Source organism: Chlorocebus sabaeus, chromosome 24, assembly GCF_047675955.1.
Source record: "Chlorocebus sabaeus isolate Y175 chromosome 24, mChlSab1.0.hap1, whole genome shotgun sequence".
Classification (NCBI taxonomy): Eukaryota; Metazoa; Chordata; class Mammalia; order Primates; family Cercopithecidae; genus Chlorocebus; species Chlorocebus sabaeus.
In genome coordinates this window covers 24,842,084-24,861,626 of record NC_132927.1, presented here as the reverse complement: position 1 = coordinate 24,861,626, position 19,543 = coordinate 24,842,084, and positions in this window count along the sequence as shown.

Sequence of the window (19,543 nt, the reverse complement as noted above, 5' to 3'; positions counted from 1 at the left end):
CCTTTTGGTCATGGCAATATATTCATCTCATGAGTGTTATAGCCAGAGATGCATGGGTAGCAGCATTGTGATGTCCCATGTTTAATTTTATGTGTGGTGAGTGTTAAAGGGAGAATAAAGCCTTAATTTGAATTTAAAGCTGGTAATTACATAAACCTGTTCTTGCAATTCAAGAAACTCTCGCATTGAGGAAAGTGTTCCACTGTTTTAGCATCTGTTTAGAAATACAAGTTACAAAGTTAAAAGTAATGACTTAACTTCTCCAAGACTTGCTTTTCTCATGTGCAAATGACAGATAGTAGCAGTGAATACCTTACAGGACTGTTGAGAAGACCAAATGAGATAGTTCAAGTAAGGCACATGGATTGTGCCTGACCCATGTAACTGCTCAGGAAATGTTAGCTGTCTTTATGTATTTGAACCCAGAGCTTTGATAATTATGATTCCTGTAATCGCTTTTAGATTAAAAGATACACATTTTAACTTTAAGAGACAAATTTTAAAACACTTAAATATCATTTTCATTTATATATGGTCCAGTGTGCATATACTGGCCATCTCACCATTCCAACAGGCCCATCTGCAATTATGCTACGGAGTCAATGCAAACAAGTAAAATAAATGGCAGAAAAATGATGCTTTTGATATGCACATTAGCAATGTGAATATGAGCTAAAGCGTTAATAAAGACAGTTTCAAATTCTCTTGGTATGCCTCCGTTTTAAAGGGAAACCTAAAGACATTACATTTTCTTGCCTGACATCATGTTTAGTTGTCTATCGTTTCTGCCTTTTGAGTGGATAAGAGTAAGGAAACATAATAATGCTATATAGTACATGATATTTAAGTACTGCAAACTCCAACCTGACTTTTACACACGCATACATTTATACATACACATCTACGGAAAATATGGCCACCTAAAATGGTCCTGATTAAGGTCTGGTAAGTTTGAATGTTTTCTATACAATACTAACATAACTCTTCAATTTGATCAAGACTGATAAAAAACTTAACAATTTCCTGGGGAATAGGTTTGTCTCATGGAAGTGACCAGTGGTTCACAGAGCTCGCTGATCAATTCAGTCAATTTGACCTGATAACCCTGGAGAAGGAACCTGCCAAGGGCCAGTAGCTTCAAGCACTGCTATGGTTTACACTGCAGTGATAGTCTTTTGTTGATATAACCATTTTATAGCAGGAGGGAGTTCTCAGACTTTATAAGAGAATGAGCTACCAGTTATATTTTGTAATACCTGAAAAAAAAGTGAATCAAGAAAAGATGTGCTCACTAGTACATATGTAATGTGTTATATCCACGGGATAAATGAGCTAAAATTCCATTTCTGATATAGGCAATCTCAGATTCAGAAGAATAAAAATAATACATTCATGACTGTGACCACATTTGCATTAACATAGCTAAAGGTAAAATTTTACCCCTTGTGTTTATGCTTCTAGACAATCTGGTACTTAATTTTTTTGAAATTTCTGTTTTCAATATCCCCAGGGAATACGCATACATAGAAATGTTCAGCTACTTAAAAGTGACATAGAAGCAATTCTGCATATCTTTCATGACTAATGGAAATACAAAAAAGCAGTTTCTAAGTAGCTAAGCCTGACAAGTTTAGATTTATACTCAGCAAGCCTGATTATTTATAGTCTATTTATTTCTACACTATAGAAAAACCAGAGTTAATGGAATTTGACTGTTATTGTAAAGATTGGTAAGCAAACTAATTTGCACATTTTGTTTGAATTCAGTTTTTATTCCAAGAAAATTATTATTTTTTTAAATCTAATGAAGGATAATTGCATATGAGTAATGCTAAGAAATCAATAAAAGTTCTTCAGGAAGAGGATTAATATCAAACAACTTTAGTGAATTTTAAAGTAATCAGCACTTTTTTAATGACCAAGATTCAGCAATTAAAGGCATAAGTTAATCACTACTGAGATACTACAGAATTACTGAGGGAAATATATAGGCTATAGATAAAAATCAATCATAAATGATCTGTCAGATAATGTTTTGGTGACAACTCTAAAATTTCTTTAGATGAAATATGTGTTCATACATTGAAATTTGTGAAAACTTACCTATAGAATATATACGATTCACATATAATATGTAAGAAGCATTTTAACCTTATTTATATTATTTTGCAATTGGGAAAAGACCATTCATGTCACTAAAGCTTATAGCATCTGTAAGTTTATATCTGGTTTAATCTTCCTGTCCACTTTGTGAAATACATGTGAGCTATAAAAGACACCAAAACCAAAATCTGCAGGTTTTCTAAGAGGTCAAAAGCTTGCTTTGAGGAGTCCTCACAGACTGCAGTGGCCACAGACTATGGAAAGAAATAGGGAAGACAGCAAAGAGAAGGCTTGCAGGGAATATACCTTCTAGGAAAAGGAGAAGCTGATTTCTTAAAATATGTACTTAACATTCCCTCATCCTTTATTCCCTCAAAATCTCCTGCAATCCTGTTTCTTGTATTTAATATGTGGCTTAATATGATTAGGATTTTTGTCCCCACCCAAATCTCATCTTGAATTGTAATCCGAAAGCATTGAGGGAGACACCTGGTGGGAGGTGATTAGATTGTGAGGGCAGTTCCCCCCATGCTGTTTTTGTGATAATGAGTGAGTTTTTATGAGATCTTTGGTTTTATGCCTGTTTGGTAGTTCCTCTCTTGCTTGTTTCTTCTCTCCTCCCACCCTGTGAAGAGTTGCCTTCCGCCATGACTAAGTTTCCTGAGGCTTCCCCAGCCGCGTGGAACTGTGAGTCAATTCAACCTCTTTTCTTTATAAATTATCCAGTCTTGGGTAGTTCTTTACAGCAGTGTAAGAACAGACTAGTACATGGCTAAAAATGTACTCCGTGAGCAGATTTCTGTGCTGATTTTACCAAATCTGAGTCATTAATTGTGCATGCTTTCTATCCCAGTGATATGCTTTGAAATCTGTCTGTATTTTTGCTTTTGATATCCCCTTTTTCTACACTACTCCTCACCTTTCACTCCTCTAATTAACTCCTGTTTGTCCTTTTACACTCAGTTTTGATCTTACTTCATGTAAGTCAGAATAGTTATGTTACAATGTAGTAATAAATATTTCCCAAATCTCAGTGACTAAAAGACAATTTTCACCCACACCATATGTTTGAGATCATTTGGCAGGAGGTCACTAATTTTAGACCCTTAGGATTGGCAGGGGCCCCTTCTCATTCTTTCATTATTACCACAACAGTTGATAAGGAAGTAGGAATAAGAAACCATGCACTGGTTCTTCAAACTCCACTGAAAAGATAACACATCACCTTTGATCACATTTCTTCAACCAAAGGTAGTCACCTGGACATATACAACTCAAAAGGGAGTATAGGAGTGCCATTTTACAGTGTGGTCCAGTGGGAAAAGGACCAGGCATTCATGACCATCCCAATTGTCCTCAAAGGAGTAAAAACTGTGTCAAGTTTATGAGGCTATTCCCTGGTTATGTAGATTTTAGATTCTGTATATCCTGAGTACCTATTCCGTATCTAACGATTTTGATGCTACTTATTCCTAGTAAATGTAACATATTATCCCTGCACTTGAGAAGAGAAAATCCACCCCTCAAATTTTAATTAACCAATCCATCTGTAACTTGAAAACCACAACATGCTTGAAAAATAATCAATTGACCTTTGAGATGATTTTTCCTTTTCTTTAAAAATAATTTGAAGACATACATTCAGCAAGATAGTGAGCCTTGTATTTAGTCAAGGGTAAAACAGCATTGAAAATTCATGGTAAAAGTGACTACAGAGTGAGAAAAGGGCTATTTCCTGGAGAATTAGGCTTCTATTTTTTAAGGTATGTATGTATTCTGACAAACTGAAAAATTTGTTGTAACATTGAGGAGGAACCTACCTTTTTACAATGTATAGTATAAAGACTAAATGAGATCCTGGAAGTAAATTCCATTTTAGTTTTGACTATGGCATAGCAAACACTTAGGATCTCTCGTAAGTGGGAAGCACTCTCTTCTCTGCCCAAATAGAAAAGACTGGAAGTGCTAATGACAGATCTGATTATGCACCCAGAGAATAGAAACATCTGCACGTGGGGAAAGATTCCCAAAGGCTGAATGACAACTCTGCTTTAGCAGATAGTTCTTGGGAGGGAAAATTGAGTTTCGGTTATCACTTGCCACAGCTTCTCTAATGAGCACTATCTGGATGTGACTGGCAATGCCCCTCCCAGCTGTACCCAAATACATTTATATAAAAGTGCTATGAAGAGCATCTGTCTTGTGTGCTGGTGCTATATCTGTTCCCAGCACACAAAGTCTTTCTTCCTGGGTACCAGTCTTGTGATCGCATAATTTTATTGGCCTTCTAGCTGCATTATTTTGCAATCAGTTTCATGTTTTATTATTTTTCATAGTTTCACTATGGCTCATAGTATCTGTAAGCTTTTATCTAACAATATTTCTGCTCACTTTATGAGAAATGTTCTTACATTAATCCAGCTACATGAACATATGGCATATTCACTGTGCAGAAATATAAATGAGAAGAGTCTTAAGAAAGCAAAGTACGTATTTGCATGCTGTATTAAATAGGGTCCTTAGCTCTCCTTGAATACAATTTAGGATTTTTTTAAATTAATAGATTTTATTTTTATAGCAGTATTACGTTTACATAAAATAAAGCAAGTAGTACAGAGTTTGTACATACTCCTTTCTCTTTCTCACTCATAGATCTCCCTGTAACTAATACCTTGCACAGGTACATTTACTATAATTGATGAACAAATATTGATGTATTCTTGACTAAAGCTCTCAGTTTACATTAGGGTCCTCACTTTGTGTTCTACAGATCTGTGGGTTTTGACAAACACTAAATAGCATATATCCACCATTACATTATGCAGAATAGATTCACTGGCTAAAAATCCCCCGTGTTTCACCTATACATCTCCTCTGCTCCCTACAAATCCCTGGGAAGCACTGCTCTTTTACTCTGTATTTCTAGTTTTAATTTTTCCAGGAGGCCATGTAGTTGGACTAAGACAATGTGCAGCCTCATCACACTGGTTTATTTCACTTAGTTGTATGTATTTAAGCATCCTCCATGTCTTTTTCTGGCTAGATAGCCCATTTTTAAAAAAAAAAAAAATAGTATATATTTAGAATGTATAACATGATATTCAGATTTATTATACATATACATAATAAAATGATAAGTAATTAATACCACAGTCAAATGTATACATCCATCACCACTATAGTTATCTTTCCCTTCTTGTGGTAAGAGCACCTGAAATCTATTATCTTAGCTGTTCAGTATACAATACAACATTATTAACTATGGTTCTCATGCTGTGCCTTAGATCTCTAGATTTAGTCATCCTACCTAACTACAGATGTGCATTCTTTGACCTACTTCTCATTTCCTCCCTCTCCCTGCCTCTGGTAACCACTGTTCTATTCTCTGTTTAAATATACTTGGCTTTTTAAGATATCCTGTATGTAAGTGAGATCATGCAGTGTTTTTCTGTGTCTGGCTCATTTCACTTAGCATAATTTTTAAAAATTGTAAATTAATAAAGTTTAAAGACTGTATTAATTTTTATCCTATTGCAATTCCCTTAACATCTTTATCATAGTGGATTCTTAGTAAATATTGTTTCATGAGAATGAGGATGATGATGATCCTAATAAGGCTGTCGCTTGGTGAATGTGGATAGTAAAGTCCGGAGAACTGGGCATATCTGTAGCCAAATCAGTTCTATCCCATTGCACAATACCTTGAAGAACATGCTGAGACTAGACATTCTGACAAAATTTTGTGCTGGGGAAGAATTTCTCACCTTTATTCAATTTAGACATTTGCAGAAGCTCATTTTTTAGTGCCTTTATAGCATGTGTACCATGTTGTTATTCAGTTTACACAAAGGCCTTAGTATATCTCCGCCTGTGTGCTTTTACGCTAATATCATTTTCTCTAGTCTTTTATTTACATGGTACAAATAAGAGGTAGTTTTGACAATCATAGTAAGACAGGAAAACTGACCTTTACATTTTTCACTTATTTTGGTCTTCATCACAGATTTTAGCTAACAATAGGCTTACTTTATCAGAATAATAATATTATTTGCATGATTATAAAAGACCATCCCTGTAAAAGTCAACCAAGAGAGTAGTCAATAATAAATGATATAATTTAAAATATTTGAGCTGTGAAAATACTCTCTTTCTTGCAGTATTTGCACAAGTAAAACCCAAGATGCTAGTGAGTCTCTGAATTTTGGCAGATGTACAAAGCTTATCAATAGAAATATAACAATTATGTTTGCTGCCACAGATCCATATTAAGTAGATAATCTTAACATCTACATGTTTTCTTCTATTGAAAAAAAGAAAGGAAATTAATATTTGTTAACCATTCAGAAACTAAGTATGTATAAATATCCTTAATAACAGTAAATATATAAAGCGCTATGCGTAAAATAGTTAACAGTTGCATGTACCTTAGCATACACTGGTAGATACAGAAAAGCAGATTACCAGTTACCATAGAGTTAAATGAGTGTCACAAGACAGAGGCATAGATGCCCTGTGCTTGGGACTGGCTATGAAATAGTGTGTGTATAGGCTTCCTCCAGAAATTAATATTGTAACAGAGATCTATAGATTGAATAGTAGCTCAAGAAAGCATTGGAGATGGAGTGTAAATGGTTGAGTTGTACATGATTGTGTGTGTCTGTGTGCATGTGTATGTCTGTGTGCATTTGGACAGAAAGAGCAACTTGAGTGGCTAAAGGGACAAAGGACAGAGGTCAAGTAATTAAATGTTAGAACAGGGCCAGCCTTATAATTAAGATATGCAAATATTTTTAAAAAGTGCTGGCTCTATAATTTGTGAGGCCCTGTGCAAAATTAAAATATGGGGCTTCATGTTCAAAAAGTATTAAGAATTATAAGATAGTAGAGCAGAGCATTAAACCAAGTACACAAGCCTTCTCAGAGCAGGATCCTGTGCAACTGCACATGTCCCATGCTCATGAAGCTGGTTCCATCCAGGAGCAATGGAAAACTGTGAAAGATTTTAAGCATGGGAATGGGAAGAGGCGATTGGCATTTTAGAAAAATCACTCTGGCTTTATCACAGAATATAGCTTAGAAAGGAAGCCATATTTGAAGCAGGGAAACTTGCCCAAAGGCGATAAAAATAATTCAGATGATAGAAAACATTTTCATGAACCATGGTCATTACCATAAAAATGAAGTAAAGTAAAGCATTGCAGGATGTATTTAAAATAAAGAACACAGAAGAATTATGACAGATTGGATGGTGGGGATATACAGGCAAATTCAAGAATGAGATTGAAGATTTTTGTTTGATCATAAGAAACTGAGTGGGTAGAATAGGATCGGAGTGCTATCTCTATCTAATTAAAATTATAGTAATCAGTTGTACATTTAGTCTGCAATTAAAAAGAGATCTACCCAGCCATCCCATTACTGGGTATATACCCAAAGGATTATAAATTATGCTGCTATAAAGACACATGCACACATATGTTTATTGCAGCACTATTCACAATAGCAAAGACTTGGAATCAACCCAAATGTCCATCAGTGACAGACTGGATTAAGAAAATGTGGCACATATACACCATGGAATACTATGCAGCCATAAAAAAGGATGAGTTTGTGTCCTTTGTAGGGACATGGATGCAGCTGGAAACCATCATTCTTAGCAAACTATCACAAGAACAGAAAACCAAACATCGCATGTTCTCACTCATAGGTGGGAACTGAACAATGAGATCACTTGGACTCGGGAAGGGGAACATCACACACCGGGGCCTATCATGGAGAGGGGGGAGGGGGGAGGGATTGCATTGGGAGTTATACCTGATGTAAATGATGAGTTGATGGGTGCAGCACAGCAACATGGCACAAGTATACATATGTAACAAACCTGCACGTTATGCACATGTACCCTACAACTTAAAGTATAATAATAATAATTAAAAAAAAAAAAGAGATCTATTCCAAATGTGGAAACTACAAAATTTTGGTATTTTTAAAATAATTTGCAATAATAGTGTTTTTGAGTCAACCTAGAGAGATTTGTGCAGCCAGTATGGAATAAGACTAAGAACAGAACCAGAGAAAAACTAACATAAAAATAATAGGCAGAGGAAGAAAAATCCTGAAAGTAAACTGTAAAAGAACAAGAGATACAAGTGGAAAACCAGAAAAATAGGGGTCATGGATGCCTGTGTATGTGTGTTAAGAAGCGATGAGTTGCCGACAGTGCAAATGCAACTAAAGAATCAAGTGTAAGAACTGAAGAGGATTTTGTAATTTAAAAATAGTCACAGTGGCCTTGGTGGAAGTGGTTTCTGTACTATCCATGTATGTGTATGTAGGGTGATGAGGAAAAATACATTTCTCTAGACAGCTCAAGACAATTGGTTCTGAAGAAGTTAAAAAATGAGTTGATTTCAAGTGAGGTTAAGGGAGTGAGAATAGGAAAGCGATGAACATTTCAACATGCTGATAGAAAGGTGTAGTAGACTGAATGATGGTCTCCCAAAGATGTCTATGTTCTAATCCCCAAACCTGTCAATATGTCACCTTGCATAGGAGATTTGACTTTGCAGATGTGATAAACTTCAGTGTCCTGAGATAGGAAGGTTATCTTGGATTATCTGTGTGGGCTCAATGTAATCACAGTGGTTTTTATAAGAGAAGTGTCAGAATCAGAGGAGATGTGAAGACAGAAGCAGAGAAGCAGAGATTGGAGTCACATGATTGCTAATGGGAGCCGTATGTGCAGAAATCCAGGAAGCTTGTAGAATTTGGAAAAGGCAAGGAAACATCTTCTCCTTTAAAGTCTCCAGAAGGAACCCAGCTCTGCTGACATCTTAATTGTAGCCGAGTGAACCCATTTCAGACTTCTAACCCCTGGAACTGTAAACTAAGAAATCTAGTAAGTGCTGAAGGTCTTGTACAGATGGAAGTCTACACATAGAGTGACATCTGCCTGCATGATTGTGTGGTTTTCTTTGTAATTGCTCTTAAGGTCGAATTCAGAAAAGTCTGAGGGTTGGGTTGATTTAGAGTTTGGACACAAAGGCAAAGGAAGGGGTATCATTGGCAAGAAGGTAGCTAAACAAATTGGTGGTGGGTTCTAGATGTATCTGATCTAAACTGTTACTGAGAGAAGTAGAGAAATTTAAGGGAACAGTTAATAGAAATGACTAATTTTGCCTCCATTCACATTGATCTCGAAGCTCATTTTCTCGGCTACTTGATAATGTATCTATCAGTATATAGCAAAATTAGTAGGAATATAGAATATAGCACTAGATAGCAGGAGACAAAAAAGGAAAAAAAAAAAAACAGGAGATTTGAATAGTCACAAACTCAATTATGTCCCCAAATCTTGAGTGGATTATTTTAACACTGATTTAGAATTACCCCTCAATTCATAAATATAATTATTGCTATTACTTGGGATACCTATTGAAATTCCCTATTGAAATTACCTATTGAAATAATCATAGTGGATTCTTAGTAAATATTATTTACCTTTACTCAATTTAGACATTTACAGAAGCTCACTTTTCAGCGCCTTTCAATAATATATTATTTTATATGCATGGGATGCCATGCATATAAAATAATATATTAATTAAAATGAATTAAACATTTTGAGAAATATGATTTACCTTACCTGGTATGACTAAATGCAGAAGAAACTTCTGAAGTTATATTTAAATATATGTTTTAATATAAATTTATAAAATCCTGTAACCTAAATTTTCTTAAAATAGTTAATGTGAAGATTCAGGCTCAGGAAAATCAGGTATATTTATTTCTGGTCTGTTTGGTATCCTATTCTTCAGAGATCTATTTACTATTATTTTGATCATTGTCTGGTTCTGGTGTGACTCAACACATTTTCCAAGGCCCAATGGCAATCGTGTGCACATACATATCTGACCAGTCAGAGTTCTCCATTCATAGACAAGTATTTAGTCAATAAATCAGTATTTGATCCAAACTGGGTTAATAAGAATCTGTGCTGGGTCTTGCACTGAAAATATTTGGCAAAACATATACTTTTTTTTTCTTGTATGTCAGTCTGCAAGGAAAATGTAAGTTGGTAGTTGCCTGGAAAACTTGCTGCTGTATTGGACAGCATCTATGTGAGAGTGAATCTGAATCAAAATACGGATAGAAAGATAAAGAATTCTTGCAACTCTTTGAATTCCTGGAGCCAGCCATGTCTGAAGATAGTGCCATCCTTTGAGTCAATAAGTTATTTTTGTGCTGAGGCTAGATTGAGCTGTGTTGTCATTTGCAACAAAAATAACTGTGACTAATAACAGGGAGTAAGTGATTGTTTGCCTTTATCGGGGTAGTATTCAAAATTCAATGAAAATATTCTATTACTTTGTTTTCTCTGGGTGAAAGTCTTAGTCATGCCAGTATATCAACAGCTTCATGTTTCATGCCAGAGATAATTTTTACTTGGTTTTGAGTACAGTGCAAACTTTGATGTAATTACAAGGAAAATCTCTATCCAAATTATAATATAGGAGATTCATCCAATAAATTACATCGTAAAAGGACTGAATGTGTGAACTTGGATATCATAAACGGGGTGGGGGGGAAATAAGCACAAAGCCATTTTTATAAATTTGAGGAAATGATGTTGGTTTTGATTCACCAGGATAATCAATAATCTTCCTATATAGCCATACTATCTAAAAACATTGTATGATAGAAATAATCAATTTTTAACATTTTAGTCCTATGTATTAAATGTGTAAACATAAAGAGAAGCATTTTTTCCACATCGCTTCTAGGAATTTTTATTTGTATATTTAAGGTATTTCTTATAGGATATTTTTATATCTGACTAACTTCTATTAGATAAGTTCACATTGAATTGTGTACAATAATTGTATGGAATGTTTAACATCATTTTAGAATTTTATGGATAAAGAGTTTGTATCTTTTTTTTTAAATTTTTGAGATGGAGTTTTACTTTTTTAATTTTTGTTCTTGTTGCTCAGGCTGGAGTGCAATGGCGTGATCTCAGCTCACTACACCCTCCATCTCCCAGATTCAAGCGATTCTCGTGCCTCAGCCCCCCCAAGTAGCTGGGATTACAGGCATGGGCCTCCATGCCCAGCTAGTTTTGTATTTTTAGTAGAGATGGGGTTTCCCCCTGTTGGTCAGGCTGGTCTAGAACTCCGGACCTCAGGTGATCTGCCCGCCTTGGCCTCCCAAAGTGCTAGGATTACCGGCGTGAGCCACTGCGCCTGGCCAAAATGTTTGTATCTTTAACAGCAAAATAATACTTAAGTTTAAGTAATCATTCCTTTTCATGGGGGCATTTATATGAATGCTAAATAACTTTGATTTAATTTTCCAGTTAATAACCTTATTAATAATATTTATTCTAGTAAGTAAGGATAACTACTGATACAATGATAGAAGCAGGAGACAGAGAAATTCCAGGCAAACAGGGTGGGTCTCTGGTGAAACCTCACGTTCAAGCTGAAAAGCCTGAAACCCATGACCCAAAGTGAGAACTATTCCTGTTTTCCTGCTTGAATGTTGCCTTTTCCTAAAGTTCCTATGGCCCACCCTGCCCTGCCTCCTGTGCCTATAAAGACCCTAGACTCAGCTGACAGAAAGATGAAACAGCTGGGCATTGGAGAGAGGTGACTTTGACTTCCCAGATGGCAGCTGGAGAGAGGCAACTTGACTTCAGAAAAGAGGCAGAGAGAGGCATCTTGATTTCAGGGAAGAGTGACCTTCCCTTCCCATTCCATTTCCAGCTTGCCTCTGGAGCCCCTTTAATCACTCAATAAAATTCTCTACATTCACCATCCTTCAATTTGTGCACATTACCCCATTCCTCTTAGGCACCAGACAAGAATTCCGGATGTACTGGGTGCAGGTACCCAAAGAAGGGTGTCACACTGGCTCTTTGCCCTCACTGGCAGAAGGCAGCCACCCCATGAGCAAGGCAAAGGGCCCCTGAGCTGTTAACACTTAACCCGTCTACAGATGGCAGAGCTAAAAGAGCATTGTAACATGCTCCCTGCGACTTTGGGAGTTGCAGGGACCTCCACCTGGATGCTGCCACAAGACCCACAAGAAGTTTGCTCCTGTTGGTGCCCAAAAGCAGGTGGCCAGATCCCTCACTTGCTCACTCTGGTTCTTGCACTCACTCACCTGTGTGCTCCCTCCTGCAAGGGTTTGCACAGGGTGGGCTGAGTAAATGAGGCACCCCTGTTGCAAGTCCTGTGAAGGGGTCAAGAAAATATCTTGCATCATGACCACATTTGGCCTTATCAGAAAAACCCTCCAACATCCATAATCTAAAGAGCTTTACGGATTTTAAGGATTTTATTTGAGATAAATTCATTGGTTGCCAATTTGTGGCTTAGCTAATCCTTTTTTTTTTTTCTTTTTTTTTTTTTTTTGAGACTCACACTGTTGCTCAGGCTGGAGTGCAATGGCATGATCTCAGCTCACTGCAACCTCTACCTCCCAGGTTCAAGTGATTCTCCTGCCTCAGCCTCCCTAGTAGCTGGGACTACAGGTGCGCACTACCACACAGAGCTAACTTTTGTATTTTTGTAGAGACAGGGTTTCACCATGTTGGCCAGGATGGTCTCAATCTCTTGACCTTATGATCCACCCACCTTGTCCTCCCAAAGTGCTGGGATTACAGGCCTGAGCTACCACGCCCAGCCAGCTAATTTCCATTTTTAATGATTGATTTTTGTCATTGAGAGATACCAGTTTGAGAATACAGTGCTATGAATAGTGCAAGATTGGACATATTAATATGTAGCTAACTTACACAAACACATATATACACACATATTCTAATCTAGCAGCATCAAAGGAAAGTTCAGTCTAAATGTCTTCGCAAGAGTCAACAGGCAAAGGCATTAGAACATTTGCTGAAGGGATTCTTATCTATATATTCATCTTCATACTTATTTATTGCAATTATGTTTGGTTTGTCCTTATATTTACTATCATTATTAATTTCTAAAATAATTTTATTTTCATATTGCTTAGTATGCCATTAATCTATTATATTTGATAATTGTCATTTGTAAACATTAAAAATAACTACAGGATCTATTTTTCTACTTATTTTCTGATTTATATTCATTTCATAATGCTGTAACTAGATACATAATATCTCCATTAGGAAGAGTAAACAAGTAATATTGGATATCAAATAGGGACTTATATTATCTAATATAACTTTGATTCAGTTACCTTTTTACTTCTGACCGCTGAGCAGGCATGAATAGCTCAATGTTCTATTACTATTTATAGATCAATCCTTAAGAAATAAATTTTTCATATATAAGAAAAGAGAGTGCAATCTGAGAAAATTTTTCTGTCCACTCAACTTGGTTCCTGAGCCCTACAAGATAGAATTTACCTTAATGAATTCACCTCTGTTAAGAATCTAGTAAAGACAAATATAATAGACTCATCTGGAGGGCATATTTTAAATATCTGTATACCTCAGAGTGAAACACACATTAACTAATCTCATCCAGACCACTCAAAAAACCTAAATGTGAATATGCTAATTTATAATAAAAATGCAATGCAATAAGAATGTGGATTAGTGCTTTTTTTCCTAAACCTTAGTAACTTATAAAGTCAAATTATAATCCAAATAATATTTCGTAAACTAAACAACAAACGGGAAATATGAATTTGTTTTTCCTTACTGAAGGCAAGTACTTCAGTCATCAAAAAGGAAATTACTGGATATTAAGAAGTATCTTTTAGCTAGCTAGCCACATGTATTATCCTTCACTTTGGGAAACCTTACTAAAAGAACCCAAATGCTGGGTTCTATATAGCCAAAAGTCCCTTCTCCAAAACCATCCTCACTGTTATGCTTGCTTTCTACTTATGTCCAACCCTCATATCTAATATGTCCTATGGAGGTCTTCCTTAAAGTGATACTAAATTATGTCTCTTTTATAACACTGGAGTATTGTCTTCATAGCTTTTGTCAAAATTGTGTTTGTAAATCAATTTAAGTGATTACTTAGTCAGTGTCTGTTGAACTGTGAGCTCCAGAAAGTCAAGGATCTTACCTGTTTTGCTCATTACAATGCTTGACACAGTAAGCATTGGGTAAATATTTTGTGTGTGTTGCAAATAATAAATGAGTCTCAGTCTCTAAGCTTGGCATGACATATGCTTGATCAAATCTTGATTTATTAAGTGTAAATCTGGCTTCCCTAATTTAACTCTTTTAAGATTACTGTGATTTGAGTTCTGGGTCCTCCTACACATGCAGGAGTTCACTCCCACATAATTGTTCACTCCCACATATGGTAAAGTTTATTGTATGTAAATTTCCCAGCTAACTCTTAGGACAATCATATATTTTGAATTTTTAGGGTGGTCACTTCGGTCATTCCAATGTACCTTCCTCTGTAGCACTTACATTCCACAACAGAAAATATTTATTTGAATGCATATACTTACAGCATTTTTTTTGTTTAAATTCAATTAGTTCCAATATATATTTTATTCAATTAATTATGTATGCTACAGCATGTAGTTCATCTATATAAGGAGTTATACATAAAGGAATATGTATTTGTGGGCAAATAAGACTCTATTTGCTAATCTGAAGGCCTAAAATAAGAAGTCCACCATGTGACTCATTCAATTACAGACTTCTCCATAATGAATGAATAAATAGATAAACAAACAAAATAAAGAGTGGTAGATATTTTACACAGTACAACGGAATTTCCTTTTAATGTGATTTGGTCTATACAATGCAAAAAATGTCATAATGATATGACAAGAGTTAACTGGAGATAGATATGGGAAACAAAAAGCATTGCTTAGTCCATAGACTCAGACAGATAAATACCGATAACTGTCAAGAGCTGTGAAGGGTCTGACATTTTAACCTACTTACAAAAAAACAATTTAGACTGCCATCATTTTATGATTGTTGGTAGCAGACACAGACTCCTTGTTATACACAAAGGATAGCTGATTTTTCAGAGCAACTGTAGTAGCCAAAATATAATTTTGGTAGACAAGTAAACAGAAGATGAGACAACAAATTAAATTGTAAAAGATACTTTGAATATTTTTCTATGGAGAGGACTAGAAAATGTCCCTCACAGGAGGAGTTGTGGCATCAAGTAGGAAGAACTTATTTTTGTTTTGTTTTGGTTTTAGAAAATAGAGTTATGATTATTCTGGTAGGAGGCACTAGGTCAGCTAATATTTATAATCCAGTAGATCAAGATAATTTGATGATTCAGTAGAAAGTGATGAATAATGAGTAAAATTTTGAGTAAAGTCAAATGAATATTCAGAAGCGAAAACAAGAGAGGACTTTGATAAGATTAAGAGGATAATAGATACCTGAGGAATACAAATTTTTATTGGATTATTAACATATTCGTGGATAAAGTAGTTTTTGTTCTGTGTTAGATTCTATTTTCTCAATGAAATATGAAGTGAATTCCTTATCTAAGAGTCAGGGGTGCTAGGGAAAAGAGGTGGTAAGAACTTGGAAGATAAAGGAAAATATACTAATGGAACTATAGTAGAAGAGGGTGGATTATTTGAGGTCAGGAGTTCAAGACCAGCCTGACCAACATAGTGAAACCCCATCTCTACTAAAAATACAAAAAATTGGCAGGGCATGGTGGCTCTTGCCTGTAGTACCAGCTACTCAGGTGGCTGAGTCACAAGACTTGCTTGAACCTAGGAGGGAGAAGTTGCAGTGAGCCAAGATCGCGCCACTGCACTCTAGCCTGGGTGACGGAGTGAGACTCCATCTCAAAACAAAAGAAAGAGAAAAATAATTGTAGAGTTCCTTGGTAAGTGTGCTTTGTTTATTTGTGTTTGTAATTGTGAATTAATACTGAAACTGATTATTAGGCTTGTGATATTTTCTCCCAGCTACAACCAACAGCTTGATGGCACATGCAGAGATGGAATACCCTGTGTTCAAGAATGATTGAGGTTAAGTGGGCAAAAGAATCGTGAATGTGTTCAATGGAATCAATAAAATTAATGATAGGTAAATAAATCCAAATTGAAAGAAGATGGAAGTGCACTCAAGAGTGTTCTGATGAATAAAGAAAATAGATACAGTAGAACACATCAATTGAACCAATAAGAAATGGTGGTAGGAAAGTGAAGTGTTTAAAATAAAGCTTTTGAAAGTGGTGTATATCTTGCCGCTACCTAGATTTGAGGGATGCAGGCAAAGCATTTAACCTTTACAGAGAGTGAAATTTTAGTTAACATCAGGAGGTGCACAGAAGAAAAAGATGGATGATACATGCATTTTTAATTCCATATATTATCTGATTCAGAGCTACTACCAAGGGCACTGCATTGTAGTCTGGGCGGTCACTAAGGGGATGAAAGATGACAGATAAAATCAGATTAGGGCATGTTCAAGATAGTAAGCAAATTGGAGTTCAGGCAATTATTCATAAACTCAGGAACTTGGTTCTAGAAATGATAAATATTTCCCAGAATGAACAATGGCAAATAATAGGATTTGTAATCATTGCATCAGAGAACAAAGTGAGCCATTAGTTCTAAATGGTGTTATGGGTTCTTGGAACCATTAGTCTGTCTTATAGCTAGGAATCATATACCACTGCTCAGTAGGAATATGATAGCAGGAGTATTTTCCCTAGATCCTGAGGCAATATGGTTAAAAATATAAAATCGAAAGTAAAATAGACATAACTTCAAATACTAGCTACATAACTTAACAGCTAAGAGAATTACGTAATTTCAAGCCAAAGGTTTTTCAGTTAGGAAAAAAACCTTGGAGTGGTAATGTGAAGGTTGAAAAGTAAATGAAATGAAGTATAGAAAAATACCCAAAACATGTCTGAATGTTATTTTTCTTTCTTTCCATTCTCCTATGGGAGCTGTGCCTCCCCCATCTCTCTTCCCCACTTCACTACCATAGTCATTGTGTACATTTGTGTGCAAACTTTGTCACCGGGTAAGTAACAATAACTTTAATAATTAACAGGAGTGGCATTCATTGTTTTTTTTGATAAACTGGCTCATAGTAAGTACCACTATTTATTTACTGAATTAATGAAATGTGTAACTGTGGAAATGTTAGTTTTATATCCAATAATGACAATTTTTGTACTGAGAGTTACTAATATCATTTTATTAATAAGAAATGTGTTAAACATATTTAGCAACAAATAAGATAGACAACTATTGATACTTTAGTTTCTTCTGATTTATTTTTTTCTTAAGAAATATTTACAAGGTACGATTATTAGAAATTCAAGATAGAAAGAATTATCCACTTGTCAAAGGAGTCAACCTGCCCTAGAAACAAGGTCGTCAAAGTAAGAAAGACAGTCAAGTATTTTATTAAATATTTTAGCACATATTTTAAATGCCAGACCTACTACAATTTCTATCGTGTTTTACAAGGGTTTAGGTAATATTATCTTTGTGCTTTGTGAATTCTCATCACCTCCCTTGATTAAGGTTTACTGAGCTCCCACAAAGAGCATGACACTATACCTGACATTGAATTTAATCATTTCTTCAAGCCAATGAATCAGCACTGTTGGATGAAAGGGTAACACCCAAGGCTGGGCATGGTGGCTCACGCCTGTAATCCCAGCACTTTGGGAGGCCAAGGCAGGTGGATCACAAGGTCAGGAGTTCGCAACCAGCCTGACCAACATGGTGAAACCTCGTCTCTACTAAAAATACAAAAATTAGCAGGGCGTGGTGGCGTGCACCTGTAATCCCAGCTATTCAGGAGGCTAAGGCAGGAGAATCACTTGAACCTGGCAGGCAAAGCTTGCAGTAAGAGAAGATTGTGCCACTGCACTCCAGCCTGGGCAAAAGAGCGAGACTCCATCTCAAAACAAACAAACAAACAAAAAGAAAGGGTAACCTAAAACAGCAGAACTCCACAAAAAAATAAATAAATACACTGCTTTCAGGTATGCTAATTCATTCTCCTTTTTAATACTTTTGTCTTTAAGGGGCAGGCAGTCAGGCACTGTCTTTCCTCTGCCTCACTTCGCAAAATGCTACCTTAGCACTGCTGATATCATTCTTGCTATTTCCATTTTCTTTTTCTTTTACTGCCTTTACTTAGAAATAATAAATGGACTGATTTTCTACAAAGAAGAGAGTCAATTCTAGCCTTTTGTTGTTTCAAAGTAAAAATTAATAATTCTACAATATTTTTATCAGGTACTTTTTAACAGAATTTCCATCTAATGTTTTTTCCACTCTGAGGACATATTATTTTTCATAATCACTTAATTCCTTTGTTTCTTTGTTACATTTTTTTTCCCATAAAGCACACCTTTTGGAATTAAGTCCTGCTATTCTTTTCTGGAAATTCACATGAGAAATTGCTTTAAAAGATAGACCACAAAATTTGGCACATGTCTTCATTTTAATGGCTTGCACAAATTTGATTATCCCCTCTTCTGCTAGATACTTGACATATACCCGAATTCAGATTAATCATGTTTTAAAAAGCAAACTTCTGGTATAATCTGCAACTTTTTCTTGCTAATGTAAACTGAAAGTATTCTATTCAAATTATTATAAGAGATATAAACCCAGGGTGCTAGAACTAATGTGCTCATTGCTTGATGTAACTTACTGACCTGATGTGAAGGAGCACATCCTCATTTAGAGCACTAATGTGAGGCAAATGTTACTTTTTGCCTGTTCTCTAGTGCAAGACAGATAAGGAGAAAGACAACCTACTGTAAAATAAATCATTTGGAAATATTCAAATCAGAGACAGTCTTGTCCAAATGGTGACTATATTAACAAATAGCTTTACCATCAATCATAATACAATTTTCATCTGGGTTAAGGTTTTTAACTATGCAAAGATGGGTCCCCTTCATTTGGAGCTTTGACAAAAAGGCATGATGACTAATTTATTTAACTGAGTTTAATAAATAATTTTGGGGTTTTTGTTTGTTTCTTTTCTTCTTAACATAGTAGTTCTCTTTTGGTCTTTTGCTATGTCTCATAAATCAAACTACATTTTCTTCTTTCACTTGGTTAGGAACTGGGATCTTGTATCATTGGTTATTAGAAAAAAAATCTATAATGAAATATTTGATAGGTCATATGGTAGGAAGAGAATCAGCACCCTTGAGTATCTGGAGCAATTTCAGGAATATTATAAGCCAAAAAAGAAGAAGATAAAGTCTCCCCGAAATACCAATTTTCTTACCGTATTTGTTCCTGATTATTATGTAATATAAGTTGTGGAAAGACTGAAATAAGAGGAGTTGATTAAAGAAAATAGAATAAAATATTTAAAATCTATAAAAATTGATACAATCTTCTCAAATATTGTCCTGTCTGAGACAAACTTTGAATGAGTCACAATCTGCTTCCCTAATAATTGTCAGAACCTAGAATTAAATAAAATTTTTCAAGATTATAT